This window comes from Oryctolagus cuniculus, chromosome 6 (genome assembly GCF_051225735.1).
Source record: "Oryctolagus cuniculus isolate XC-2025 breed Fujian yellow rabbit chromosome 6, ASM5122573v1, whole genome shotgun sequence".
Lineage (NCBI taxonomy): Eukaryota > Metazoa > Chordata > Mammalia > Lagomorpha > Leporidae > Oryctolagus > Oryctolagus cuniculus.
The window spans coordinates 163,381,650-163,409,514 of record NC_142872.1 but is presented as its reverse complement, the minus strand read 5'-3'; the positions used below and the strand labels follow the sequence as shown (position 1 = coordinate 163,409,514).

Below are 27,865 nucleotides of genomic sequence, written 5' to 3'. Positions count from 1 at the left end.
AGGGTGAACCAACGGCAAAGGAAAACCTTTCTCTCTGTCTCTCTCTCTCTCTCTCACTGTCCACTCTGCCTGTCAAAATAAAAAAAAAGATTCATTTTCAATTATCTTTATATAAAGAAGATCAACTTAATATATACTAAGTAAAGATTTCAACAGATTGCACCCACACAGAAACACAAAGTGTAAAGTAATGTTTGAATACTATTTTGCTCGTTAATTCACATAGTGCAACACATTTAGGACAGAGATCCTACATGGGGAGTAGGTGCACAGTGACTCCTGTTGTTGATTTAACAATTGACACTCTTATTTATGTCATCAGTAACCACCCGAGGCTCTTGTCATAAGCTGCCAAGGCCATGGAAGCCTCTTGAGTTCACCAACTCCAATCTTATTTAGACAATGCCATAGTCAAAGTGGAAGTTCTCTCCTCCCTTCAGAGAAAGGTACCTCCTTCTTTGATGGCCCGTTCTTTCCTCTGGATTCTCACTCACAGAGATCTGTCATTTAGGTCAATTTTTTTTTTTTTTTTTTTGCTAGAGTGTCTTGGCTTTCCATGCCTGCGAAATTCTCATGTAGCCCTTGAGTCTTTCCTTTTCCAGTCTCTGCCATCTGGGAAAAAAAAAAAAAAAGCTTACATAAGGAGAGAGGCTTTTAATTGGATCATATGCAGGTTAAGAATTGAGAGTGGTGAAAGACGCAACCAAGTGAGACAAATCTCACTTTATTGGTGCTGGAATCAGACTCCAATGCCCACAAGGGGTAGTTAAATAAAACCTTCTCTGAACTTGAGAAGTGTTCAAAGATAATAACTTTTGCAATGCACCATTTTTATGACATCCCTGGGGACTTTACTGCTGGATATTTTTCATCTTAAATGGTATATAGACTGTTGATTGCCTAAAATTCTCCATTCAGGCCATGGTTGTTGTTTCAACTAGAATAGGTTTCAATCCTGATTGGGAGTCTGTTGGATCCTCCCACCCAGACACACACACTCACATACCTAGGTTGATCAAAAACATGACTCTACTCATTGATCCGTGGGAGCACCATTTCAACTCACTCTTTATGTATCGGAGCATTTTATGTGCTTGTCAACCCTTACCTTCCTCTGAACTGAGTCTGTCGTAAGTCTCCTTTGTTCCTTGAGCCTGAGGGACAGAGGCACCAGTATATCAAACTCCCCAAACAATCTCTCCTTAGAAACTCTCTCACTTAGAAACTATCTACCACTTCCCTCTCCAATGGCAGTAGCAGGAATGAAAATGCTTCCGCAAATCTCTCTACAGGAGTTCTCAGTATCAGAAATTCTTGTCCTCAGTGTCAACCCACTTTGCCCCTCAAGGAATGTGTTCAAGAAGAATCACAGCAGCTTTTTACTTACTGCTTCTTGAAGATCTATCTGCATGATCTCCTAACACTCCTGAATGCCATGATATTTTTCAGGTGTTTTGTTTTCTTTTTTCCATTTTGTCTTTTCTGTGTTTTAGGTGAAAACCAAGTTGAAAATGCCACTTCTTTTCCTTGATAAGGTCTTGAAAGCCACCACCTGTACACTCTTTTATAATTTAAGCAACATTAACATTCATATCATTGCATTCACATTTACATTTTCATATATCACTTAATAAACTTAAAACAGAGATATTTTAATTAATCATCCCAAATGCCATAGGCAAGAATGCGGTGAATGTGACCCCAAATTCTAACTCTTACTCATTCATACTTCCTGTCTACTACCATTCTTTCCTGAATGTCAATCAAGTTGTCAGACACATGTTAAGGAGGGTCCAAGTAGACACAGTGATATCCTAGGACTATAGAGGGTTAAGCTTATGATTGACAGGGCACAGTAGGTTATAGCAAAAAAACTATGTAAATTGAGCACTAAATTCATTATCCAATGTGAAATAAATATCTGAATCTCTGAGAAACCTGCTGCAGTAGATTGGCGTTAAGGTGGCCCTTGGTGAGATTTTAGGTTCTAACTCACATTCACAGCCAGTTTGGAGAAAAATAAATTCTCGCAGTAAAGCAATGAGACTGATAAAGACTGAGAGCATGCACTGCAGATGACTGATGAGTAGTGGTATCTCCTCAGCAGTCTTCATGTCCTTTCACAGATTCAAGACTGCCCGTAATTCATGCTGCCTCATGCTTTTCTCCCTGGGGAACTCTGGTGGAATGAGAAGGCCATGCCAAGATGGCCACTGGCAAGCTAGCATCACTTACTCAGGAATGGCTTCAGAAAACCACCTGGGAAACTCCCTGGGAAAACAGCAGGCAATGGAGCCTGCCTGGCTATGGACTGTGATTGGTTAGGGCATACACCGCCCTTGGACTGGATTGGCCGCCTCGGCTATATAAGCTGCTGTACCAACTGAAATAAACGAGGCTGTGGGCTGCTCGCTTCTGGCCCGCTTTCTCCTGACTGCTGGGGTCTGTGTGGTGAATCTGCGCCTCCTCCCCCATTGTGCTCCTGCTCTAAGAATGAATCTACAGCAACATCTGGCACCCAACGTGACTGAGAGAGACAGCATGTCGGACTTGGTGAGGTCCCCCCTTGGTTTCAGCAAGTAGGCCCCTTGGCGTTTTGTGTGCTGTTTGGTTCTGTGAGGGTGAGCACAGAACCCCCTCCTACGCCCCTTTCCTTGTCCTTGTCCTTGGTCGAAGTGACCTCAGGTTAGGCACACACCACCCAGAAGTGTAATGCTGCTTCTCGTCTCCTCCTTTTACTTTGGATTCGCTGGCAAATTCACATAAGGGACTGATCATCCCAGAATTTGGAACCAAGTTGTTTTCCCTCACTCGAGAGAGATGATGCTCCAGAGACACCATGTGGGCATATGGCATAGACCTAACGAATCAAGGAAGTCCCCCACTAAGCACAGGACAGACGTATGATCTGATACACCACTGTCTGTTCGTCTACTGTAGGGAACCCCCTGCAGAATGCCATCAGCCGCTGAGGTGCTAGGAATTTGTTTTGTTATGGCAGCAGTGCTGTGGGTGTCTTTCCTTTGGCTAGAGTTGGTGTGGTGTGCCGTTCTTAAGTGCTCTAACATGGGAAAGATACCCCTCTCAGAAACCCACACAGATTACCAAACATAATCAATCTGTGAGAGATAAGAGCCTGTCAATCCAGACCTCTGCCTCAGAGGCAACAGTTGATGATTTAGGGAAAGAGAGCTCTGACGGTGAAAATGACATGACAGCAGACAACGCAGCAATGCCTAGTCAGCCACCCCCAAATATCCGTGGGATGAACTTAGACAACCTCGAGGCAATAACCCATGAGAGGTCATCCCATCCACACAGTGAAAATCCCCATATTTGTGGCAGTCCCCAGGCACCCCAGGATCTCAGGGCAGCTGCTAGACCCCACCCCACCCACTTATTTGCCATTAATGTCAGATGGATGCAAAATTAAGGCCCTGGATTCCAATGCCTGTAGAAAGGCTTCTGCTAACCAACGGCTGAGGACATGCTTGTGTCTTTCCAGAGAATGCAGGACAGCCTATTTGGGTACTAGCCAGAAACATCAAGTCAACCAGAACCAGCTGAACAAGACCAAGATACTGCCTTGTTAGCGGATGCACTTACTACTGATTGTCAAGCTGCTGCCCTATCATCCTGCCCTGAGGAACTGCCCATAGCCACATCTGCTATTGCTTTATACCCCACTTAACTCTGGTCAGCCACTCAAATGACCCAAAGGCTGTGTGTGGTCATGCCATTCCTGATTACCATTATTCCTACCCCATCTAAGCAAGCACTCCTGTGGTCTCTCATTTTGAGGGCTGGTTAGTCAATGATGGGTAAAATCCCCTGGGGGACAACCTAAGACAGGCACAGCCGTGTATAGAGACCACATGGAAATGGGGTCAACAATGGTGCGGCCAAGGATCACACCTCCCATTGCTCAAAAATAAATGAAAATCAGGCTGGCACTGTGGTTCACTTGGTTAATCCTCTGCCTATGGCGCTGGCATCCCATATGGGCACCAGGTTCTAGTCCTGGTTGCTCCTCTTCCTGTCCAGCTCTCTGCTATGGCCTGGGAGGGCAGTGGAGGATGGCCCAAGTGCTTGGGCCCCTGCACCCACATGGGAGACCAGGAAGAGGCACCTAGTTCCTGGCTTCGGATTGCTGCAGCACTGGCTGTAGTGGACATTGGGGAGTGAACCAACGGAAGGAAGACCTTTCTCTCTCACTGTCTATAACTCTATCTGTCAAATAAAAAAAAAAATGGTGGAAATGTGGAGGAATGGGAAGGCCATGCCAAGATGGCCACTGGCAAGCTAGCATCACTTTCTCAGGAATGGCTTTGGAAACCCCCTGGGAAACCACCAGGAAATGGAGCCTGCCTGGCAACGGACTGTGATTAGTTAGGGCATACACCGCCCCTTGACTGGATTGGCTGCCTCGGCTATATAAGCTGCTGTATCAACTGAAATAAATGAGGCTGCGGGCTGCTCACCTCTGGCCTGCTTTCACCCAACTCCCAGGGTCTGTGTGGTGACTCCGCACCTCTCATCCCCACCGTGCTCCTCCTCTCAGAACAAATCCACAGCAACAGGGAACATTTGGTACATTATGTCAGAGAAAGGGAGGAGAGTTCTGAAAATCCTAAACTTGAAAAGATATTGAAGAAAAGGTATGAAAAAAGCAGATAAGGTAAAAAACGTAAAGTAGATAATGAGGTATATGACACTGATCCAACAAATTACCCTCATCAGACCTCCATACCATCATGATTTTAATGGAAAAGGAAATGCTCCACTTAACTATTATTTTTTTTTTTGACAGGCAGAGTGGACAGTGAGAGAGAGAGACAGAGAGAAAGGTCTTCTTTTGCCATTGGTTCACCCTTCAATGGCCGCCGCGGCCGGTGCGCACAATGCTGATCCGATGGCAGGAGCCAGGTACTTATCCTGGTCTCCCATGGGATGCAGGACCCAAATACTTGGGCCGTCCTCCACTGCACTCCCTGGCCACAGCAGAGAGCTGGCCTGGAAGAGGGGCAACTGGGACAGAATCCGGTGCCCCGACTGGGATTAGAACCTGGTGTGCCAGCGCCGCAAGGTGGAGTATTAGCCTAGTGAGCCACGGTGCCAATCCCACTTGACTTTTTATAATTCTAGGTTTACACCTATAGAAAATCAAGATGAAGTATGAGATTCAGAACCTATCCACGAAAGCAAGTTTTAGAAGAGCGTATTTTACTCACTTGATACATATGGCATTCATAAGCCTTCTCCAGAGAAGCAGAGCCAAGAGAACATATACTTATGTAAGAGGAGGTTTGTTAGATTGGCAATCTCAGATGCAGAAAATTTCCCCAATGCCTCTCTATAAGCTTTAGAGGAAGGAAAGTTAGTAGCTGTACCATCCAGTAGCAGCTGAGTCCAAGAAATTGGACTCAGGAGAGCAGCTGATTAGACAGTTCCAGTCAGAGGTCCAACCTATGAGAATCCCCCTCTGAGGACAGCTGGTACAAGGCTCAGAGTCCAAAGGCTGAAGACTATGGTATTTAATGCACAAGAACAGCAGCAGCAGCAGCAGTAAACATGTTCACCCAGCAAGAAAGATGAGAGAGAAGAGAGAGAGAGAGAGTTTCTCCCTTCTTCTTTGCTCCATCTGGGTCCCTAGCCCATTGAGTGGTCCCTGTTCTCATTCAGGGTGGGTCTTCTCTTCTCTGTTTGATAACCCATATGTCAATCCTTCATAGAAACATCCTCACAGACACACCTAGAAGTAATGATTTATCAATTCTCCAGGCATCTATCTCTTAATTCAGTCAAGTTGACACCCCAAATGAATCATGAAAATTATTGAGTACTACTATGTTATGAATACTAGACCAAGTGCTGGTCTAGACCAAATGTTAATAAGACATATTTATTTCTTTATAAAATTATGATCTCAGAAATTAAAATGCCACATGGAAATTGAGTGATATATTTGTAGGAGGAAAAGAACTATCAATGCATAGCCTAATGGCTAGATGCTCCCTGTTCACCCAACAGACCCATGAAGTTCTTGCCAAAGGTAGCACCATGCTTACTGGAGGGTCTGGGAATCTCTGACAAGCAAGGATATATAGCAAGGTAGTTGCCACTGGGTACATATGCAAGCTTCATTGCCAATGTTCTTCCCTAACTAGGATTGAGGATAAAATTCCTGATCCACTGTGTGTCACAATGGAAATTCCAGGAATGTCACCAAGAAAATGTAAGACTTTTCTTTGCTCTTTAAGAAAAAAAGAGAAATTTCACTTTTGCCTCTTTTTTTGTCAATTTCCAGTGAATGAATGAAGGGAAGTCCAAACAGTGACATCTCTTTATCATTGAAGAATTCTTGTTTATATTTGAATTGAAGCTGTTTGTTTGTTACATAAATTTATAGCAAATGTTTATCTTTTTCTTTCTTTTTTAATTTTTAAGATTTGAAATTTTTTATTTTATATAATTCTTTAATTAATGAAAGAAGCAGTAAGATACTGAGACCAGTTCAAACCAGAACTTGAAATGTAATCAATACACAATAATACTTAAGTGCTGAAACTTAACTGAAAAGTGATCCCTGGTAAATATAAGAGTGGGAATAAGAGAGGGAAGAGATGTGCAATTTGGGACATGCTCAAGCTGACTTACCTCAAACGGTAGAGTTAGAAACATACCAGGGGATTCCAATTCAATCCCATCAAGGTGGCATGTACCAATGCCATCTCACTAGTCCCAGTGATCAATTTCTGTTCACAATTGATCATAATGATAGGACTAAGAACCAAAGGGATCACATAAACAAGAATAGTATCTGCAAATACTAGCTGATAGAATCAAAAAGGGAGAGAACGATCCAACATGGGAAGTGAGATACACAGCAGACCCATAGAATGGCAGATGTCCTAAACAGCACTCTGGCCTCAGAATCAGCCCTTAAGGCATGTGGATCCGGCTGAAAAGCCCATTAGAGTATTTCAGGCATGGAAAGCCAAGACACTCTGGGGAAAAAAAAAAAAAAAAAAAAAAAAAAAAAAAAAAAAACCTAAATGAAAGATCTCCGCGAGTGAGATCCCAGTGGAGGGAACGGGTCATCAAAGAAGGAGGTACCTTTCTCTGAAGGGAGGAGAGAACTTCCACTTTGACCATGGCCTTGTCTAAATAGGATCAGAGTCGGTGAACTCAGGGAGCTTCCATAGCCTTGGCAGCTCATGACAAGAGCCTAGGGTGATTACTGATGCCATAAACAAGAGTGTCAATTTGTTAAGTCAACAACAGGAGTCACTGTGCACTTACTCCTCATGTAGGATCTCTGTCCTTAGTGTGCTGTACATTGAGATTTAATGCTATAACTAGTACTCAAACAGTATTTTTCACTTTATGTTTCCGTGTGGGAGCAAACTGTCGAAATCTTTACTTAATGTATGCTAAACTGATCTTTTGTATATAAAGAGAATCAAAAAGATTTGAAAATTTTTAACACTTTGCCATATTCATCTGATAGTTAGATATCATATACATTTCTGTTTGAAAATATGGATATTAGCATCATAAACTAGTGATAATTAATGTTTTATTAAAATTAGGAATTCTTGGCACCTAAACACATCATTAAGACAAGTACACAATACGGAAAATATTTTTCATATTACTTGGCAATTATTTTTCTTAGTTTGTGCTTTGTTTTTTGTACTCTGTGTGTGTATATGTGTGTACATACATAAAAATATTTCCTATGAGGATGTGATGATGTTTTTCCAAGCTTACTACTGAGTATTGGTTCTTAAGTTGAGATGAGTTGGTAAAAAAAAAAAAAAAAGTGGACCCTGTCATTTGTAAAAATGGTGACAGAATGAATGCATTCTTTGACCAAAAAATGTCAATATTGCCAAGATTCAGAAACATAATTTATAAATTATAAGCCTAGGTCTTTGATACACTTGAATTGACTTTTTGCATTTGTGATAAAATAAGAGATAAAGTATTTTTGTTCTTATTTATTTAAAAAGTATTCTCTATTGATAAATTTCTTTGGTTACTTTGTCAAACATTAATTACCCACAAATATGTGGATCTAGTTTTGGATGCTCTCTCTTTCTTAGGCTTTTTGGAATTCTACTGCATGTCAATTTCATATTGTTTCACATTATTTTCTTTTATATATTTTAGTAAAATTGTTTAAATACTCCAACTTTATTTTTTACCTAAGCTTGTTCCACACTTCCTAATAAATCTTAATACAAAATTCTCCACTTCTACAGAAAAGAATTTTGAGTGGAATTGCATTGAGTACACAGATATATTTTCTTTCTTTTATCTTTTTTTTTTTTTTTTTTTTTTTTTTTTTTGTGGACAGGCAGAGTGGAGAGTGGATAGTGAGAGAGAGACAGAGAGAAAGGTCTTCCTTTGCCGTTGGGTCACCCTCCAATGGCCGCCGCGGCTGGCGCACCACGCTGATCCGAAGGCAGGAGCCAGGTGCTTCTCCTGGTCTCCCATGGGGTGCAGGGCCCTAGCACTTGGGCCATCCTCCACTGCCTTCCCGAGCCACAGCAGAGAGCTGGCCTGGAAGAGGGGCAACCGGGACAGAAAACGGCGCCCCGACCGGGACTAGAACCCGGTGTGCCGGCGCTGCTAGGTGGAGGATTAGCCTAGTGAGCCATGGCGCCAGCCTACAGATATATTTTCAAAGAATTGACATTTTAATACCTGATAGCCATCTAATCCAAAAACACCACTCTGTTACTTAGATGTCACATGATTTTTCTCAGTGACAGGCTATAGTTGTCAGTCTAAAGATCTTAAACTTTTTGTTACTATATTCCTTACATATTTAGTGTATTTTTGTTAGTTATTTCATTTTCCTTATTTAAATGTGATTCTACTGCGATATATTATTTTACTGTGATATTTTTTAAAAGTTTCTTTTCAGCTGTTAATGGAAAGTGCATAAATTACACAGATAGGATTGAAAAGAATTACAAATGTAAGAGATTTCTGTATAATTAGTTTTATATAATGATACCTATTAAGATTCATTTATCCCTTATCATAGTGTCTTATGGTAGATTTTTTAATATTTTCTATGTACACAAACATGCCATGTGAAAATAAACTTAAAAAGATTGTTTTCTTTGTTTTTCTTTCTTTAGTCTTTCTTTCTTCTCCCTCTGTTTCTCTCTCTGTTTCCTTCCTTCCTTCCTTCCTTCCTTCCTTCCTTCCTTCCTTCCTCTCTTTCTTTCTTTCTTCCTCTTCCCCATTCTTATGTTCTTTGAATTTTTACCCTTGTCTCATTGTACTGACAAGGACCATTAATTCAAAGATTAATAGGGTTCATGAGATTGAATATTGCTGCATTTTCCAATCTCATGGTGGTGTTGGAGACTCAATATTTGAGCATAAAGTGTTATGTTAGCTGTATGATTTTTATAAATTTCCATCTTAATTTCTATCTAATTATTGTCAGAATATATACTGTGATTTTATTTCAATGTTTTAGAATTTATTGTAACTTGGTTTGATATGTCCTATCTCAATGAATGTTTTAGGCACATTTAAAAAGACTCTGCATTCTGCTGTTACTGGCATATTTGCTTTTCAATAACCATACTTTTTAAAGGTGTATCTGTTTGAAAGTAAGAGTTACACACACAAACACACACACACATGCACACACACAGAGAGAGAGAGAGAGAGAGAGAGAGAGAGAAACCTCCATCAGCTGATTCACTTCCCAAATGGCCACAGTGGCCATAACTGGACCACTCTGAAGCCAGGAGCTTCATCCAGTTCTCCCATGTGGATGGCATGGACCCAAACACTTGGGCCATCTAACACTACTTTTCCAAGGCGATTTGCAGGGAGCTGGATCAGAGGTGGAGCAACCAGAACTAGAACCGGCATCCATATGGGATGCTAGTGCAGCAGGCAGTGGCTTTACCTGCTCTGCCACTATGCCAGCCCTGGCACATTTGTGAACTAGAGATTTGGGAGAAGGGAAATTCTCAGCTCCAGTCAACTATAGCCATGATGTCTTACCTAAGCAAAAACACTTAGAAACACTTATGAGGTTAGGGGTCCAAATGAGTATACTTACTGAAAAAGTGGGATCTAGTGATAGCTGTAATGTGCTTCCCACCCCTAGCCCTACTATCTTATGATGAAGGAGCTATTAACAGCTGATGCTCTTACCCAATACACGGTGTCTTGCTGTCAGGAATAAAGCACACACACAAGGCATAGCAAATTCAAACAACATAATTAGAAGAGTTAGAGTAGGGATCAAATTCAGAAATGGTAGGTACACTGGCATTGGCAGAGAAGTAGCATGACATAACTACAGTGAACATTCTTAGGGCTCTAATAAACCACATGTGAGAAGAGATTGACAATGTAAGCAGAGTGATTGGAAGAAACGTTCAGCAGGAAACACTAACAGAAATGAAGTCTGCTTTTGGTGGGCTTATTAGCAGACTGGACATGGCTGAGGAAATAATTGCTGACCTTGGGGATGTCTCAAGAAAGACTTAGAAAATTGAAAAACAAAGAGAATAGATATCATAAAAAGACAAAAAGAAGAGAAAACAGAAGAGATTATCTGAGGACCCTGGGCAGCTACTGAGACTGTAACATATTCAATGATGGTTGTGCCATAAGGAGAAGGAAAAGAGATAGAAACATTAGAAGTATTCAAAACAACCACACAGAATTTCCCCAAACTTAAAGCACACGTAAACCACAGATGCAGAAACTCAGAAACATTGAACAGGATAAATATGTTAAATATGTTTTTACAAGTCCCTGAATCACCTAGACATATCACATAGCATTTTCAAACCATTAAAATAAATACATAATTAAAACATTCTGAAAGAAATGAGTAGAAAAATATACCCTACCAATAGAAAAGGAATATATGAATTACATTAGATTTATCCTCAGAAATCATAGAGGGAAGAAGGAAGTAAAATACTTAAACTATTGAAAGAAAAGAAAATCACCAACACAAAATTCTATAATCTAGAAAATTATTCTTCAAATGCTAAAAAGCACTAGACTTTCTCAGAAAAACAATATTCAGGGAATGCCTTACCAGTAGACCTGCCTTGTAATAAATTTAAAAATTATTGGGGCCGGCACTGTGGCTCACTTGGTTAATTTTCTGCTTGCAGCACTGGCATCCCATATGGGTTCTGGGTTCTGGTCCTGGTTGCTCCTCTTCCAGTCCAGCTCTCTGCTGTGGCCCGGGAAGGCAGTGGAGGATGGCCCAAGTGTTTGGGTTCCTGCAGCTGCTTGGGAGACCAGGAGGAAGCGCCTGGCTCCTGGCTTCGGATTGGTGCAGCGCACCGGCCGCAGCAGCCATTTAGGGGGTGAACCAATGGAAAAGGAAGACCTCTCTGTCTCTCTCTCTCTCTCACTGTCTATGACTCTACCTGTCAAATAAAAAAATACATATACTTTTAATTTTTTTATTTATTTCAAAGGCATAGATATAGATAAACAAGGAGTGAGACACAGATTGACAGAGAGAGAGCTTTTATTCATGAGTTCATTCCCCAAATGCCTGGGAGAGTCACTGCTGGGCCAGGACAAAGTCAGGAGCCTGGAACTCAACCTGGATCTCCCCTTTCGTGACAATGACCTAAGTATTTGAATCATCACCTGCTTCTTCTCAGGGTTCCCCTTAACAGTAAGCTGTAATTGCAAGCAGGTTATACAGGCACCCCAAAGAGATCCTTAACCACACACAAAATACCTGCCCAATCAATATTTTCATTCAATTTTCCATGAAGTTTTTGAACTACACAAATTAAATTTTCTCATGTATAATGAGGTGCACATATGATATATATTATATAATAAAGTGAATGAAAGTATAATGAATGACAGCAATGATACAAGAATGGAAGAGAAATTAGGATTATTTGGTTATTATAAATTTTTCACTACCTGTGACATAATACACTGCCTGTTTTATGTGAAGATTTTGTTTATTTGGAAAGCAGTTACAGAGAGGCAGAGAGAGAGAGAGAGGTCTTCCATCCACTGGTTCACTCTTCAAATGGCTGCAGCTGCAGAACCTTAGGCCATCAGAAAACAAGAGCCTGGAGCTTCTTTTGGGTCTCTTATATGAGTGCAGGGCCCAGAGGACTTGAAGCATCCTCCGCTGCTTTCCCAGGCACTTTAGCAGGGAGCTAAATTAGAAGTGGAGCAGCCAGGAATCAAATCAGTGTACATATGGGACGCTGCACTGTAGTATGAGATTTTACCCACTAGGCCACAGCACTGGCCCTTACACCGTCATTTTAAAGTGGACTTGGATTATTTGTAAACTTATATTTCAGACTATAGGGAAATAATTAAAGCAAGTTAACATATATAATCTATATGCTGAGAAAAGAAAGGAAAGGAAATACACAAAATTGTGGGAAAAGAGAAAAACAAAAATAGAACCTAAGAACAAGAACACTGAAAAGAAAAGTATGAAATATTACAGATATTATTCAAACAATATTAATAATCACTTTGAATGTTGATAATCTAGACTAAGGTTGTCAGAGTAGACTTAAAAATAAGACAACTCTGTCAACTACAAAATTATTTTAAATATAAATATGAATTCATTTGTAGACTTAAACTAAATAAATGAGAGGTTATAGATTATGCTAGAATTAAGCAAAGAGAACAGAAGTAGCTATTTTAATTTCAGACAGGCATGAATTCCAAAGCCTGAAAATTTTCTGGAATGAAAAAGGACATTATTTCCAATCCAGCTCTCTGCTGTGGCCTGGAAAAGCAGTAGAAGATGGCCCAAGTGCTTGGGCCCCTGCACCTGCATGGGAGACCAGGAAGAAGCACTTGGCTCCTGGTTTTGGATCAGCACAGCGCCGGCCGTTGTGGCCATTTGGGGAGTGAACCAGCAGAAAGAAGACCTTCTCTGTCTCTCTCTCTCTTACTGTCTGTAACTCTACCTCTCAAATAAATAAATAAAATCTTTTCTTAAAAAAAGAAAAAGGATATTATTTAATAACAAAGATATCAATTCTGGGGCCAGCACCGTGGCACAGTAAGTTAATCCTTCGCCTCCGGCGCCGGCACCCCATATGGGTGTCTGCTCTAGTCCCAGCTGCAACTCTAACCATCCAGCCCTCTGCTATGGCCTTGGAAAGCAGTAGAAGATGGCCCAAGTGCTTGGGCCCCTGCACCCGAATTGGAGACCAGGAGGAAGCATCTGGCTCCTGGCTTTGGAATGGTGCAGCACCAGCCGTAGCGGCCATTTGGGGGTGAACCAATGGGAGGAAGACCTTTCTCTCTGGAAGACCTTTCTCTCTGTCTCTCTCTATCTCTCTCTCTCTCTCTCACTGTCTAACTCTGTCAAAAAAAAAAAAAAAGAATAGATTGATAGAGCAAGTAGAAGAGAGTGATGGCACCATCAAACAGCAGAATATAATTGTTATCTACTGACTACATCTTAAATGGCAAAATACGCATTCTTTTCAAGCTCATGTGGAACATACTTGAAAACAGACCACAGTTTGGGTCATAAAATACTCCCTAAATTTTTAAAGAATAGGTATTTTATATAACATCTTTTTCTCAGGCAACAATGAAATTACACAAAAAATCAATCATGTAAAGGTGACTGAGAAATACCAAAATGCTTGGATAATAAACATGACACCCCTATATAACATATACACAATAAAAGATATCTCAAGAGACATTTAAAAATAATTTGAACTAAATGAAGATTAAAACATTGTACTTAATTTGTGTTATGAAGCAAAATAGAGCTTACAGGAATATTTATAGACTTGAATGCATAGCCTCGAAAAGAAGTTTCTAAAATCAATAATCTCAGTTATTCCTTAAAAGAACAAATTAAATTCAAAATAAACAAGAAAGGAAACAATAGGAAGTAGAGAAGAATTCAATGAGATTGAAAATAGTCGTTAAAATATATCAATGCAACCTAAAGTGGATTTGTCAAAAAAGATCAATAGAATTGAAAAGACTCTAGCCAAGTCAAATGAGAAGAAAAGTGAGAGGACACAAATTATCAGTATTAGAAGTGAAAGGAAAGGATGTCACTATAGTTTTCATGGGCATTAAATGAATGTAAAAGTAGAATATGGAAATCTTATGCCTATAAATTTGAGAACTTTAATTAAACAGATCAGTTCATCAAAAGACATGAGCTGTCAGAACTTCACAACAAGAAATAATAATAGCCTGAATAGACTTGCGTATACTAGAAATGGACACAATAGTTGATAACCTTTGAAAACAGCACCAGGCTCACAGATAAATTATAACAACATTTAAGGAATAAATCATCCCAATTTCCCTCAATACCTTTCAGAAACTAGGGGAATATTTCTTTCTTTCTTTCTTTCTTTCTTTCTTTCTTTCTTTCTTTCTTTCTTTCTTTTTTTTTTTTTTTTTTTTGACAGGCAGAGTTAGACAGCGAGAGAGACAGAGAGAAAGGTCTTCCCTCTGTTGGTTCATCCCCAAAATGGCTACCATGGCCAGCGCGCTGGGCTGATCTGAAGCCAGGAGCCAGGTGCCTCCTCCCGGTCTCCCATGCGGGTGCAGAGCCTAAGCACCTGGACCATCCTCCACTGCCCTCCCAGGCCACAGCAGAGAGCTGGACTGGAAGAGGAGCAACCAGGACCAGAACCTGGTGCCCACATGGGATGCCGGCCCTGCAAGCAGAGAATTAACCAAGTGAGCCACAGTGCCAGCTGAATATTTCTTAATTTGTTAAATGCAGATACCTTCATTCTACTATCAAAAACCAGATGCAGAGATTATCAGAAATGAAAACTACATTACAAAATGTTTCATGCACATAGAAACTAAAATCTTCAATAAAATATTTGATAATAAAAATAGTTATATTATTATTGATGTTGTTCTAGTTGTGCAAGTCTGGGTCAGCATTCAAATACAAATGCATTCATTACACAAACAAGTTAAAAAACACAACATCAAATCAGGAGCTGCAGATAAAAGCATGTTAAAACTGAGCATCGACTCATGTTACAAATTCTTGCTAAACAAGGGATAGGGAGGAAATTCCTTTCATTGATGATGAATATCTATTAAAAATCAGCTAATATCAGCTAATATACTAAATGTTCAGAAACTCTAGTTGTCCTAAGATCAGGAACAAGGGAAGTATGTCCTCTCACTATTTTTTTCAACATTTTCACTAATAAAATATAACAAGAGAGGGAAATAAAAATTATACTTATTGGGAAGAAGACACAAAATCATAATTTACAAATAATATAGTTTTTTTTTTTTACAAAATACAAAAGAATTGATGAAATAACACAAAGTAAACATTTGGAATCAGCTATTACAGCAAGACTCCAGGATACATGCTATTATATACAAGTTAACCATATTTCGGGGCCAACACTGTGGCATACTGGATAAAACTGCTGCTGCAGGGCTGGCATCACATACGGATGTGGGTTTGAGTCCTGACTGCTCCACTTCTGATTCAACTTTCTGCTATGGCCTTGGAAAGCAGTGGAAGATGGCCAACGTCCTTGGGCCCCTGCACCCGCATGGGAGACCTGGAGGTAGTGCCTGGCTCCTGGCTTCAGATCAGCCCAGCTCTGGCCTTTGCAGCCATTTGGAGAGTGAGCCAACAGATGGAAGTTTCTCTCTCTCCTTTCTCTCTCTCTCTCTCTCTGACTCTACTGTTCTGTAACTCTTTCACATACATAACTTTTTAAAAAAAGTTAACACCGGCGCCACAGCTCAATAGGCTAATCCTCCACCTTGCGGGGCTGGCACACAGGGTTCTAGTCCTGGTCGGGGCGCCAGATTCTGTCCTGGTTGCCCCTCTTCCAGGCCAGCCCTCTGTTATGGCCCAGGAGTGAGTGGAGGATGGATGGTCCAAGTGCTTGGACCCTGCACCCCATGGGAGACCAGGAGAAACACCTGGCTCCTGGCTTTGGATCAGCGCGGTGCGCCGGCCACAGCGTGCCAGCCACGGCAGCCATTGGAGGGTGAACCAACGGCAAAGGAAGACCTTTCTCTCTGTCTCTCTCCTGTCTCTCTCTCTCACTGTCCACTCTGCCTGTCCAAAAAAAAAAAAAAAAAGTTAACCACATTTCTTTTTTTTATTTTTAAGATTTATTTATTTACTTGAAAGTCAGAGTTACACAGAGAGAGACGAGGCAGAGGGAGAGAGAGATAGAGGTCTTCCATCCACTGGTTTACTCCCCAGATGGCCACAATGCCTGGAGCTGTGCCTATCTGAAGCCAGGAGCCAGGAGCTTCTTCAGGGTCTCCCACATGGGTGCAGGGGCCCAAGCACTTGGACCATCTTCTACTGCTTTCCCAGGTCATAGCAGGGAGCTGCATCGGAAGTGGTGCAGCCGAGACTAGAACCGGTGCCCATATGGGATGACGGTGCTTCAGGCCAGGGCATTAACCCCATATGCCACAGTGCAGGCCCCAACCACATTTCTGTATACCAGGAATGAACAATTATTTAGTAATAGAAACATGATATCATTTACATCAGTACTTCCAAAAGAGAAAGAGTTAGCTTTGAATCTAACAAAATATGTACAAGATCTATATGATGAAAACTGCAAAGCTCTGATGATTTAAATCAAATAAGAACTAAATATAGAAATATTTTATGTTCATATATGGAAGGATTCAAAAATGTTGAGACAATTATTTCCAGCTTAATCATCAACATCTAGGAGCCAAAGAAACTCAAAAACAGCAAAATAAATAATCTAGTTAAAAATGGGCAAAGGACATGTAGAGGAATTTTTCAAAGGATGACATACAAATGCTCAAAAGATTTGAATAAATGCTCAGGATCACTAACCATCAGGGAAACACAATTCAAAACCACAAAGAAGCTTCATTCTAGTCCTAGTTAGAATGGCTATCATCCAAAAACAGACATGGAGAAAAATGTACCCAGGTATACCATTATGGAAGACAGTATGAAGATTTCCTTTGAAATCTGAAAATGGATCTACCAGATGACCCAGCCATCCCATTCATGGGAATCTACCCCAAGGAAATGAAATCAGCATATGTAAGAGTTATCCATACTCCCCATTGATATAGCAGTTTAACTTAAAATAACTAATATATAGTATCAACCCAGATGTCCATAACATGATTACTGGATAAAGAAAATGTGGCATATAATCATGATGGAATACTACTCAGTCATAGAAAAGAATGAAATTTTGTCTTTTGCAATGGCCTGAACAAAACTGAAAACCGTTATGCTTGGTGAAATAAGCCAGATCCCAAAAGATACATATCAAATGCTTTCTCTGATTTGTGGTAGCTAATGTATAAGCTCAAAGAAAGAGAACTGAATTTATAAAGTGAAACTGACATCTTTTGATTTGATTATTTTTATATAGCCTTTGGCTATCTTCCTGTGAAACAGTGACGTTTCTAATTTTATGTTGAACATGATATTTAGTGGAGTATTAAGCCTGTGATTATAAAGTAAATTGAAAGTATGTTACCATAAGCATTAAAGGAAAGAGAGAGAGAGAGAAAGGAAGGAAGGAAGAAAGGGAGGGAGGGAGGGAGGGAGGAAAGGAGGAGGGGAAGGGATGGAGGAAAATATTCTTATTTTCTTAGAATTGCAGCTTCAAATTCATGAAATCTGTTCTTTTATATGAATAAAAATATTTAAAAATAAAATATCTAATCAAGTTATTTTGTAGATAGCAATAAACTGCTTTATATTGCTTATTTAGGGCAAAAACTTGGAATGTCCAATACACTCTTGAAGAGGATATATTCTGAGGACAAATAATACCAAGCAAAAAAATTAATCTAGATTCCAAAATTACATATTTCATATTAATTCAAAAGGACTTATAAGCTTAAATGTAAATCAGCAAAAAATTAGGAGAAAATCAACATAATCTTGGGTATGATGATGATCTTTAAGATACAACACTGAAGTCATAGCTCATGAAAATAATAAATAAGGTATACTTCATTAAAACTAGAAATTTGTGCTGTTCAAAAGAGTTTGTTTAAAGAATGAAGAGACAAGACACAGACTTGCAGAAAATATTGGCAGAAGATATATCTGATAAAGAACAATTGTCTAAAATATAAAACAAGTTATTAAAACTCAATAATAAGAAAACAAACTATTCCATTAAAAAATATCCTGAAGACTCTCACAGACTCCTCACCAAAGAAGATATAATAATGAAAAGCAGAAAAAAAAGATATTACACATCATATCTCTTCAGGGAAATGCAAAATAAAACAATGAGACACCATTACACACCTGTTAGAATGTTCAAAACCTAGACCACTGACAGCACCAAAGCCTGACTAGGATGTAGAGCAACAGGGACTCTTTTCCATTGCTTATGGGAATGTCAAGTGGCACAGATCCTTTGGAAGAAAGTTTAGTAAATACTTAAAAAAAAATAAACATTGCCTTAGTTGAAGATCCAGCATTTGCACTCAGTAGAATTTACTTAAATGAATTGAAAAATTCTATCTACACAAAAACCTGCATACAGATTTTATAGCTACATTACTCATGACTGTCAAAACGTAATGGATAAGTGTACTGTGGTACATCTAGACCATAGGGCATTACTTGGTAACAAAATATATGAACTCTAAAGCTATTAGAAGACATGAAGGGACCTTAAATGCATATCACTATGTGAAAAAAAGCAGACTGAAAAAGACTGTGTGATTCCATATGTATGGCATTCTGCTAAGGTGAAAGTTTGAAGAGACTAACAAGTCATTTCTTCCCATAGGTAGGAGAGAAAATAATATAATTACAAGTGTCAAAGGTGATTTTTGGGCAGTGAAATACTCTATTGAAAGTATGATAGAAACATGTCACTATACATCTATGCAAATCCATAGAATGCATGCCTTAGAGTGACCCCTAGGGACTTGGGTGATTATAATGTCTCAGAGTAGATACATCAGTTTTAACAGTGTTACCGTTCTGCTTGGGGATGTTAAAACAGGGAAGGGTATGCTTCACGCATGTGATAAGAGGGCAGCTTTGGGAAATATGTTTACATTGAACCTAGAACTATTCTATAAAGTAGTTTTTAAGACATACATTACCCAAATACTATAAATTCAGTATGTTATCAGTTAAAAAAAATTACTCAATGAGAGCAATTTGTCTTCTCAAAACATAAAACATTGACTTAATAAATATTTGACAAGTAAATGAAAGATCTTATTCTGATTTTTAAACTCTTATCGGTATATTTAATGTACAAATAATTATAGCCTTAAAGATCTTTGCTCATAAGTCCAATTCTAGAAACATTGCACTAGAGGAAACACTGCAGGCATTGTAAGGTAACAGAAAACGAGTGGACACAAGTGAGACCAGTGTGCTTTTGCTTACCGGATAAAGAAATGCTGTATGTGAAGTACCCCCAGTATTCCCCACACAATGTTTGCACCTGTGTCACCAGATGGTTCAGACTTCTGAGAGGCACTCTAACCCTTTCTTCTGGTCTCTACCAAGCATATTCTATGTTAGTGAAATGCCATAGAGGAAAGCATTGCATATATCAATAGAGAATATGGTATTAAGAAAATAGGAACATTTCAGAAGATGACAGGACGTCTTCATTAAAACACACTGTTAACATAAAAAAATAGAACTTGCTATCACCAATGTAAATTATGGATTTCGTATACAATTGTTTGTCTTATGTAACATTTAATAGTGACATTTTCAGCACAACTTGAAACAAGTGCAAAATTGTAGGGGCCACCTCATGGGGATTCCTCCCCAAATCACTTAGTGTTGTGCCTCCTTCAGACATTTCAAGCAGGAAATACACTAAACCTTTAATAGAAGCAGGATTTTTTTCAACTTAATTTTTTATTTATTATGTTTGAGATGATATATTTTTAATTTATAGTACAAAGACTTAGTGCTCCACTAAATAAAGAATTTAGCATATTAAAAAGTATAAAGACCATAGTTCAGCAAGAATATAGGCAAAAGCTATAAGCAATAATCAAATGAAAATATGTTCAATTTCATTCATTTATAGAAATTTTAAAATAGTCACAGATCACTAAAGCTGTAGTAGCATATAATTATTAATTCGTTTGGCAAAGATTTAAGAGAAAGCTTGCAATTTCAGGTATACAAGGATGATTATGGTGACAGTCTCTGGGAATCTACTGCATCATTTCCAAGCTGAGTATTTCAAAGGAAAAAAAAATTAACAGGAACTTCCGGTTCCTTAAAACCTATCATAAGGAATTAAGTTAGACCAGTATCTCATAGGCAATGAAATAATAGTAAACACATGGCCGATTTTGCTGACCCACTGTGTAGATTCAAACACTATTGGCACTGTATAATCTTTAGGTCTCTACTGAGTTCTGCTTTGAGTTAACTAAGTATAAATTGAGGAGAAATAATTTCCAACATTCAATTTTTATATTTCAAATTCCAAAGCCTCAAGGCTTCAAAAAGACATTTAAAAACAGATTTGAATGGAATAAATGAATCTCCTGCCATTTGGCCCCTTGGCAAGGAGATCATACTTCAGCTAATTAGCAGAAGAAATGAGCCTGCACTTTAACCTACTTACTTTTGGAATTAAGCATCCCAAGTCTACCTGTTTTAATTAAGTGTATTTAAAGTTTGCACAAAGGAATTTAATTAGACTTAGATACAGAGCACAGAGTCTGCCTGGGAATCCCAGAAAGGGCACATATGCCTTAGAAAAACACCTCGGTATGAGGCAGAGTTGACCTCACGCTCTCTGAAATGTAAACTGCTGGTTTTCCCTAAGGACATGGAAGTCCTAAAATGTTTATTGCTTTTACTATTTAATCATGTTTCTAAATGACATATCTGAATTTGCTCAACATAGAATCATAGTATATTACAAAGGGAAAGGATCCTGGATTCTGTCTAATTCTACTTCCTTGTTTTGTTTTGAAGAGCATGAAGCAATCTAGACATGGAATGACTTGTCCAAGCAGGAGACATGTGATGGTGACAGAACTCAGATCACAATCCAGTCCTCTACACTCCAGGGTCACTGCCCACTTCACCACAATACACATCAGTGTTTCAAGTCCATGTGGGAAACATTCATCGCCGGCTGTTAAGAACCATCTATCCAATTAGTATTTGCTAATCATTTATAGTTAATGGTGCCAAGGGAGCTTTCTCATTTTCAGGAACTGCATACTATTTCACAATGATTTGTATCAAATAATTTGGACTCTACTTTGATGCTTCCTTGTCTTGCATTTCAAATCCATGAAATTTATCTTGCTTACTTTTAAATTTTTAAGTTGTATTCATTCATTTATTTACAGAGGCAGAAAGATGAGACACACACACACAGAGACAGAGAGACAGAACTCCCATTTGTTGGTTGATCCATTCCCTCCAGCCACCACCCTTCAAATGCCCACAGTGAGAAGGTCTGGGGTTGACAGAAAACCAGGATCCAGGAACTCAATTCAGATCTCCCACATGGGTGACAGGGACCCAACTACTAGAATATCAAGTACTACCTTCTTAAATGAATAGTAACAGGGAGCTGGAATTAGGTATAGGGTTGGGAACCAAATCTAGACACTCCGATACGGGATGCGAGCGTCCAATTCAGTATCCCATAACTCTCATTTTATGTAGAATAATTTCTGATAAGTAGAAGATCCTGACTCTAACTTCATGTATGTATAGAACTGTGGCACATATAGACAAAAGGAAATAATTCAGAAAAAAATCCCATAATGTTCATCATCTAGATGGGAAGATGCTTAGCACACATTGTAGACCACGTGCAGGTCTTCGGAATATGGTTAAGGACCCCAAACTCAAATATATGTGGAGGAAGGCTACAGACAAGACCAACAAAGGAGATTTTCCAGGTCTTTGATTTTATTGTAGGTTAGAGGTTTATTTCTTTTTTTTTTCTGAAGCAATCATAATCACAATCAAATAATCATTTAGTCATTTTCATATTTCATTCATTCTTTCATTTATCCTCCAAATTTTTTTGAGTTATCAATATGTACCAGTTGCTTCTTTATGTTCTGGCTACTCAGATATGAGTAAGCACACTTCCTGCATACATCATCTAAAGCAGGAGATAAAAAATAAAGAGAAAATGTAAGCATATAAATATAACCTCAAAAAGAAGTCAGCACCATGAAGAAATGTGAAACAGAATGAAGAGGAGAGAATGCAACAGGAATGCTATTTCACATAGGCAGTCCAAAGGATTCCTCTCTGGGACAAAGACCTGAGTTAAGTGAAGAGATGACACAAGGAAATCTGGGGTAGAAAAGACTTAGGAGGACCTAGGACGAGGAACCTCAAATAGAAAAGATGTGAGGAAGGCTACTGCTTAGAATGTTTGAGAAATAGTAAAGGGGTCAGGGTAGCCTAGGTGGGTAGGCAGAGAAAGAATCAAAGCTTAATTGCCAAATTCTTAGGTCAAATGTTATATCTTTAAACCATGGTAGAATTTTTATTTTCTTATAATTGAATGTTACTGGAGATCTGAGATCAGGGGAGTGATAGACACTCAAATATGCTCATGTTAAAAATATTTTCAACTTTGCAGAAAGGTCACAAAGGAAAGGAGTTTTCATATGCCCTCTACTCAGAATCACCCATTTTTAATCTTTTTACTCTTAATCTTTATCTCACACTTTATATACATTTCTAATTATTTGTCTCAAGATATGCCTTTAGATATGTACATTTTTATAAATCATTTAACAGTGTCTTGGAAATATAAAACAATCTTATTTTTAAAAGACATTAAAATACAGTTAAAACTTTCAACATATTATGTAGTACAATCCAGAGGAACTGGCCAATTGTTAAGTATACAACAATGATTAATAGACATAAAGGGTAGAATCACACATTACTTAGTTTTTTTGTTTGTTTTCTTTCAGTCTCCTATAAACTTGAATTTCTTAGCAATTTTTAATGTTTTCAGACTTTAATTTTTTAAAAAAGTATAAACCAGTTATGATGTAGGATATCTCTCAATTTGGATTTTTCTGATTTTTTTTCCAATGACAGATTCTGGTTACATAGTCTTTCAAGGAATATTATCAAAATAGTGGCATGTTCTTCTCAATGCAATATTTTATAAGGTTTATAGCTTTGATTCTTTGCACATCTTCAGCAAAATTTGGTGGGGACAGTCTTTTAATTTTATTCTCTTTAGTGGATATATTAGAATATAATTGTTTTAGTTTGAATTTCTGATGACAAATGATGTTGTTTTTTGGATATTTTTATATCTTTGTTTGTGAAGTATTTGTTCATATGTTTTGTTAATTTATACTGGGGCACCTCATTATTTAATTATAGATATTCTTGACAAATTTTTATATATGGATGTTATTACATTGTTGAAAATTTCTTCTTATATTTTATTTGAAAATTTGTTTTCCTAATGCTGTCTTATGATGGCTCATAAAAATTTTATTTTGAGGAATTTTATTATTTTTGATATTGCATTGATAATTCTTGTGTTCATTTAAAAATCTGCCTATTTCCAGGCTGCAAGGCTAACAAAGCTGTTCTATATATTTTTCTCAAAATATTTCTAAATTTACCCCTGATGTACAAGTATGTGTTCTTTAAGTAATTATTGTATATGGTTTAAAGCAGTAGCCAAGCTAGTTTTCTGTCATTTTAAAAAATATGGATAAGTAGTTGCAATGCCATTTGTTGAAAACTAGTTTTTGTTCCTTGTTTGTTTTTGTTTTACCACTGTAAGATATAGTTGGGCTGTGGAAACATGAGTCTGTTACTTTATAGTTATTCTATTGTAGTTATCTTCTTGTCTGTCCTCACGAAAAACCACACTGTTTTTAATATTGTAGTTTTATGGTAAGTTTCAATTCAGGGTCTGAATAACATTTGTCTTCATGGCCTTTTCCAATCCCCTATTCACTTAATATTTACATGCTCAGTTTGTCCAAAAATCAAGCTACGGTTTTGATTAAGTTTGTGTTGAAACTATAGAGCCCTATGGGAAAAGATCCTAGATCTGACAAATGCAATCAATGTCCATGCTATCTCTAGATTTACTAAGATCTTTTTCTTAGAAATATTTTATAATTTCCAGGGTATAAATCTCACATACTTCTGTTATAATTTCCTCTAAAGCATGTATTTCTGGAACTATTGGTATATGTACATTCATTGCATTACAAACTTAAGTTACATATGCTTTACATTTACTACATTTTTAAATTTATTTTCAATTTGCTATTCCAACTGGGATGTTGCTAGAATTCAAAAATATAGCTAACTTTGAAATATTGATTTTATATCCTGAAAACATTTAATTTACTTAAAAAATTTTGCAGCCATTTTGCAGACTCTTTTAAATTTCCTTGAAAATTATTTCATATGCAAATTATTGCAAGTTTGCTTTATTCCCAATCTATATTTTAATTTTCTTGATAATAGAATTCTAGAATGTCCAATACTATGCTATAAAGAAAGCAGTAAATGCTTTCTTTTTCTCTGTTTTGCCTTTTTCCACAAAATGTAGTAATACACCAACAATACATGAATTTATAGTAGATATCTTTTATTTTAATTTACTGCTAATTTATTTTCTATCACCTTTGAATATAAGAAAGTTCACACAGGAGAAAGGCCTTACGAGTGCAGCAAATGTGGGCAGTTCTTTACGTACAATGCTAACTTCCTGAACCATCAGAGAACTCACAGTGGAGAAAGGACTTACGAGTGCAGAGAGTGTGGAAAGTCCTTTTTGTACAACTACAGACTCATGAGACATAAGAGGGTTCATACTGGAGAAAGGCCTTATGAGTGCGACATATGTGGGAAATTTTTTAGGTACAGCTCCACCTTCTTTTTTTTTTTAACTTTTATTTAATGAATATAAATTTCCAAAGTACGACTTATGGATTACAATGGCTTCCTCCCCATAACGTCCCTCCCACCCGCAACCCTCCCCCTTCCCACTCCCTCTCCCCTTCCATTCACATGAGGATTCATTTTCGATTCTCTTTATATACAGAATATCAGTTTAGCATACATTAAGCAAAGATTTCAACAGTTTGCTCCCACACAAACATAAAGTGAAAAATAATAGATGATTTTTTAAATGATGATGAAATCAGATCAGACCTATTGTCATGTTTAATCCCAGTGAGAGTCAAGTTGGGAATTGATAATTTCTTCTTTTTTTTTTTTTTTTTTACAGAAGATCAGTTTAGTATACATTAAGTAAAGATTTCAACAGTTTGCACCCCCATAGAAACACAAAGCGAAATATACTGTTTGAGTACTCATTATAGCATTAAGTCTCAATGTACAGCACATTAAGCACAGAAATCCTACATGAGGAGTAAGTGCACAGTGACTCCTGTTGTTGACTTTACAAATTGACACTCCTGTTTATGGCATCAGTAATCGCCCTATGCACCAGTCATGAGTTTCCAAGGCTATGGAAGCCTTTTGAGTTCACCGACTCTTATCTTGTTTAGACACGGTCATAGTCAAAGTGGAGGTTCTCTCCTCCCTTCAGAGAAAGGTACCTCCTTCTTTGAAGACCTGTTCTTTCCACTGGGATCTCACTCACAGAGATCTTTCATTTAGTTTTTTTTTTTTTTTTCTTTTTTGCCAGAGTGTCTTGGCTTTCCATGCCTGAAATACTCTCATGGGCTTTTCAGCCAGATCAGAATGCCTTTAGGGCTGATTCTGAGGCCAGAGTGCTGTTTAGGACATCCGCCATTCTATGAGTCTGCTGAGTATCTCGCTTCCCATGTTGGATCACTCTCCCCTTTATTTATTCAATCGGTTAGTATTAGCAGGTACTAGACTTGTTTATGTGCTTCCTTTAGACATCAGAGAGTTCACACTGGAGAAAGGCCTTATGAGTGCAGTGAGTGTGGGAAATTCTTTATGGACAGCTCAACTCTCATTAAACATCAGCGAGTTCACACTGGAGAAAGGCCTTATAAGTGCAGAGAATGTGGGAAATTCTTGAGATATAAATCCACCCTCATTAGGCATCAGAGAATTCACACTGGAGAAAGGCCGTATGAGTGCAGCATATGTGGGGAGTTGTTTAGGTAGAACTACAAGCTCATTAAGCATTGGAGAAATCACACAGGAGAAAGGCCTTACAAGTGTAGTGAATGTGGGAAAGCCTTTCGGTACCACTGCAGACTCATTAGACATCAGAGAGTTCACACTGGAGAAAGGCCTTACGAGTGCAGTGAATGTGGGAAATTGTTTAGGTACAACTCCAACCTCATTAAACATTGGAGAAATCACACTGGAGAAAGGCCTTATGAGTGCAGTGAGTGTGGGGAAGCCTTCAGCCACAAACATATACTCGTGAAACACCAGAAAATCCACACTGGTGAAAGGCCTTATGAGTGCAGTGAATGTGGGAAGGCCTCCATTAGGAAGTCCCACCTTGTTCACCACCAGAAAATCCACACTGAAGAGCGGATTATGTGCTCTGTGAAGGTAGAGAATGCATTAGACATAACTCCGACTTCATTACACATCAGAGATTTCACAATGGAGAAAATTTACCACTGACTCTTTTTTGGACAGTTCAGTAATGTTATATAAATATAAATTCATATTTTTGTATGCAACTTACCTGCAAAACTCTTCATCATGAAAAAGTAAACTATCTCCATTAAACCAGAACTACTTCTGTTCCTTCCCTGTTGCCCCTGGGAACTACGTTTCTATACCCTATTGGTACTTCATGTAAGTAAAATTATACAGCATCTGTTTTGACTGGCTTACTTCCACTTTAGAAAATTTCTTAAGGTTCACCCATATTGTATCATGTGTCAGAATTTCCTTCATTTTGTTTTCTTCCTTGGTGAAATATTCTGCGTGTGTGTGTGTGTGTGTGTGTGTATCATGTGTCTTTATCCATTCGTCCATTTGTGGACATTTGGATTACTTCTGTCTTTTGGTAAATATTTGGAACAATGCTATGGTGATGAGTGTAAAAAAAAAAAGAATTTGTCAGGGTTTTTTTCTGTTTTATGGCAGTTGAGATATCCATGTGATACATTTCTTTTAATCTTAGTATATTACTAATTGCATTAACTGATTTTTGAATATTTACTATAAAAATTAAATCGATTTAAGCAAATTTTCTATCTAGTTAGTTATCTAGACTTATAGAAGAAATAACAGTCATTATTTTTCATTTTTATCATATTTTATCTTTGTTTTTAGTATTATACTGATCTCTTCTGATGAATTGTTCCACTCCTTTGCATTTTATTGAACATGTGGGTTTCATACTTTTTTTATTTAATTGTTTGCTGTAGACTACCATTAGAACCTGGAATTGAGACTGCAACAGGGAGCTCTCCAAGTCAAGCAGAAGTTGAAGAAGATAACCTGGTCAGATAAAAGAGTTAACTATTCAACTTTGACTTGAGTTGCTCCCCACTGCAATCCCAGTGGCTGTGACAGAGAAGAGTTTGTACTGAAATAACAGTAGGGCAGGGAAATCTAAGAAGGTGGAGTTCTCAGAGAAGCACAGCTGGAGACAATGCGATGACTGTTGTCATGGGAACAATGGTGGTGATGAAGGTTAGAGAATATTAGAGCTGAGAAGGTTTGATGGTAAATTTGAAGTGTAATATAAAAGAATGAGCTGCCTAGATTTTTTTTCCAATTAGATGTCTAATGAGCAACACCAAAGGAGGAACAAATGCAAATTGAACTTGTTGGCTATCTGAGGTTTTGTTAGATAGTATCAAGCTTCTGAAGATGACTATACACCAAGTCTCATTAAAAAGCAGGGAGCTAGAAAAG

At 38.2% G+C, this 27,865-nt stretch overlaps 1 pseudogene; it reads left to right on the top strand.

Moving 5' to 3' along the window:
- Positions 1-2,493: 2,493 nt before the first annotated feature.
- Positions 2,494-26,634, top strand: LOC149126352 (uncharacterized; annotated as a pseudogene).
- The last annotated feature ends 1,231 nt before the right edge of the window (positions 26,635-27,865 follow it).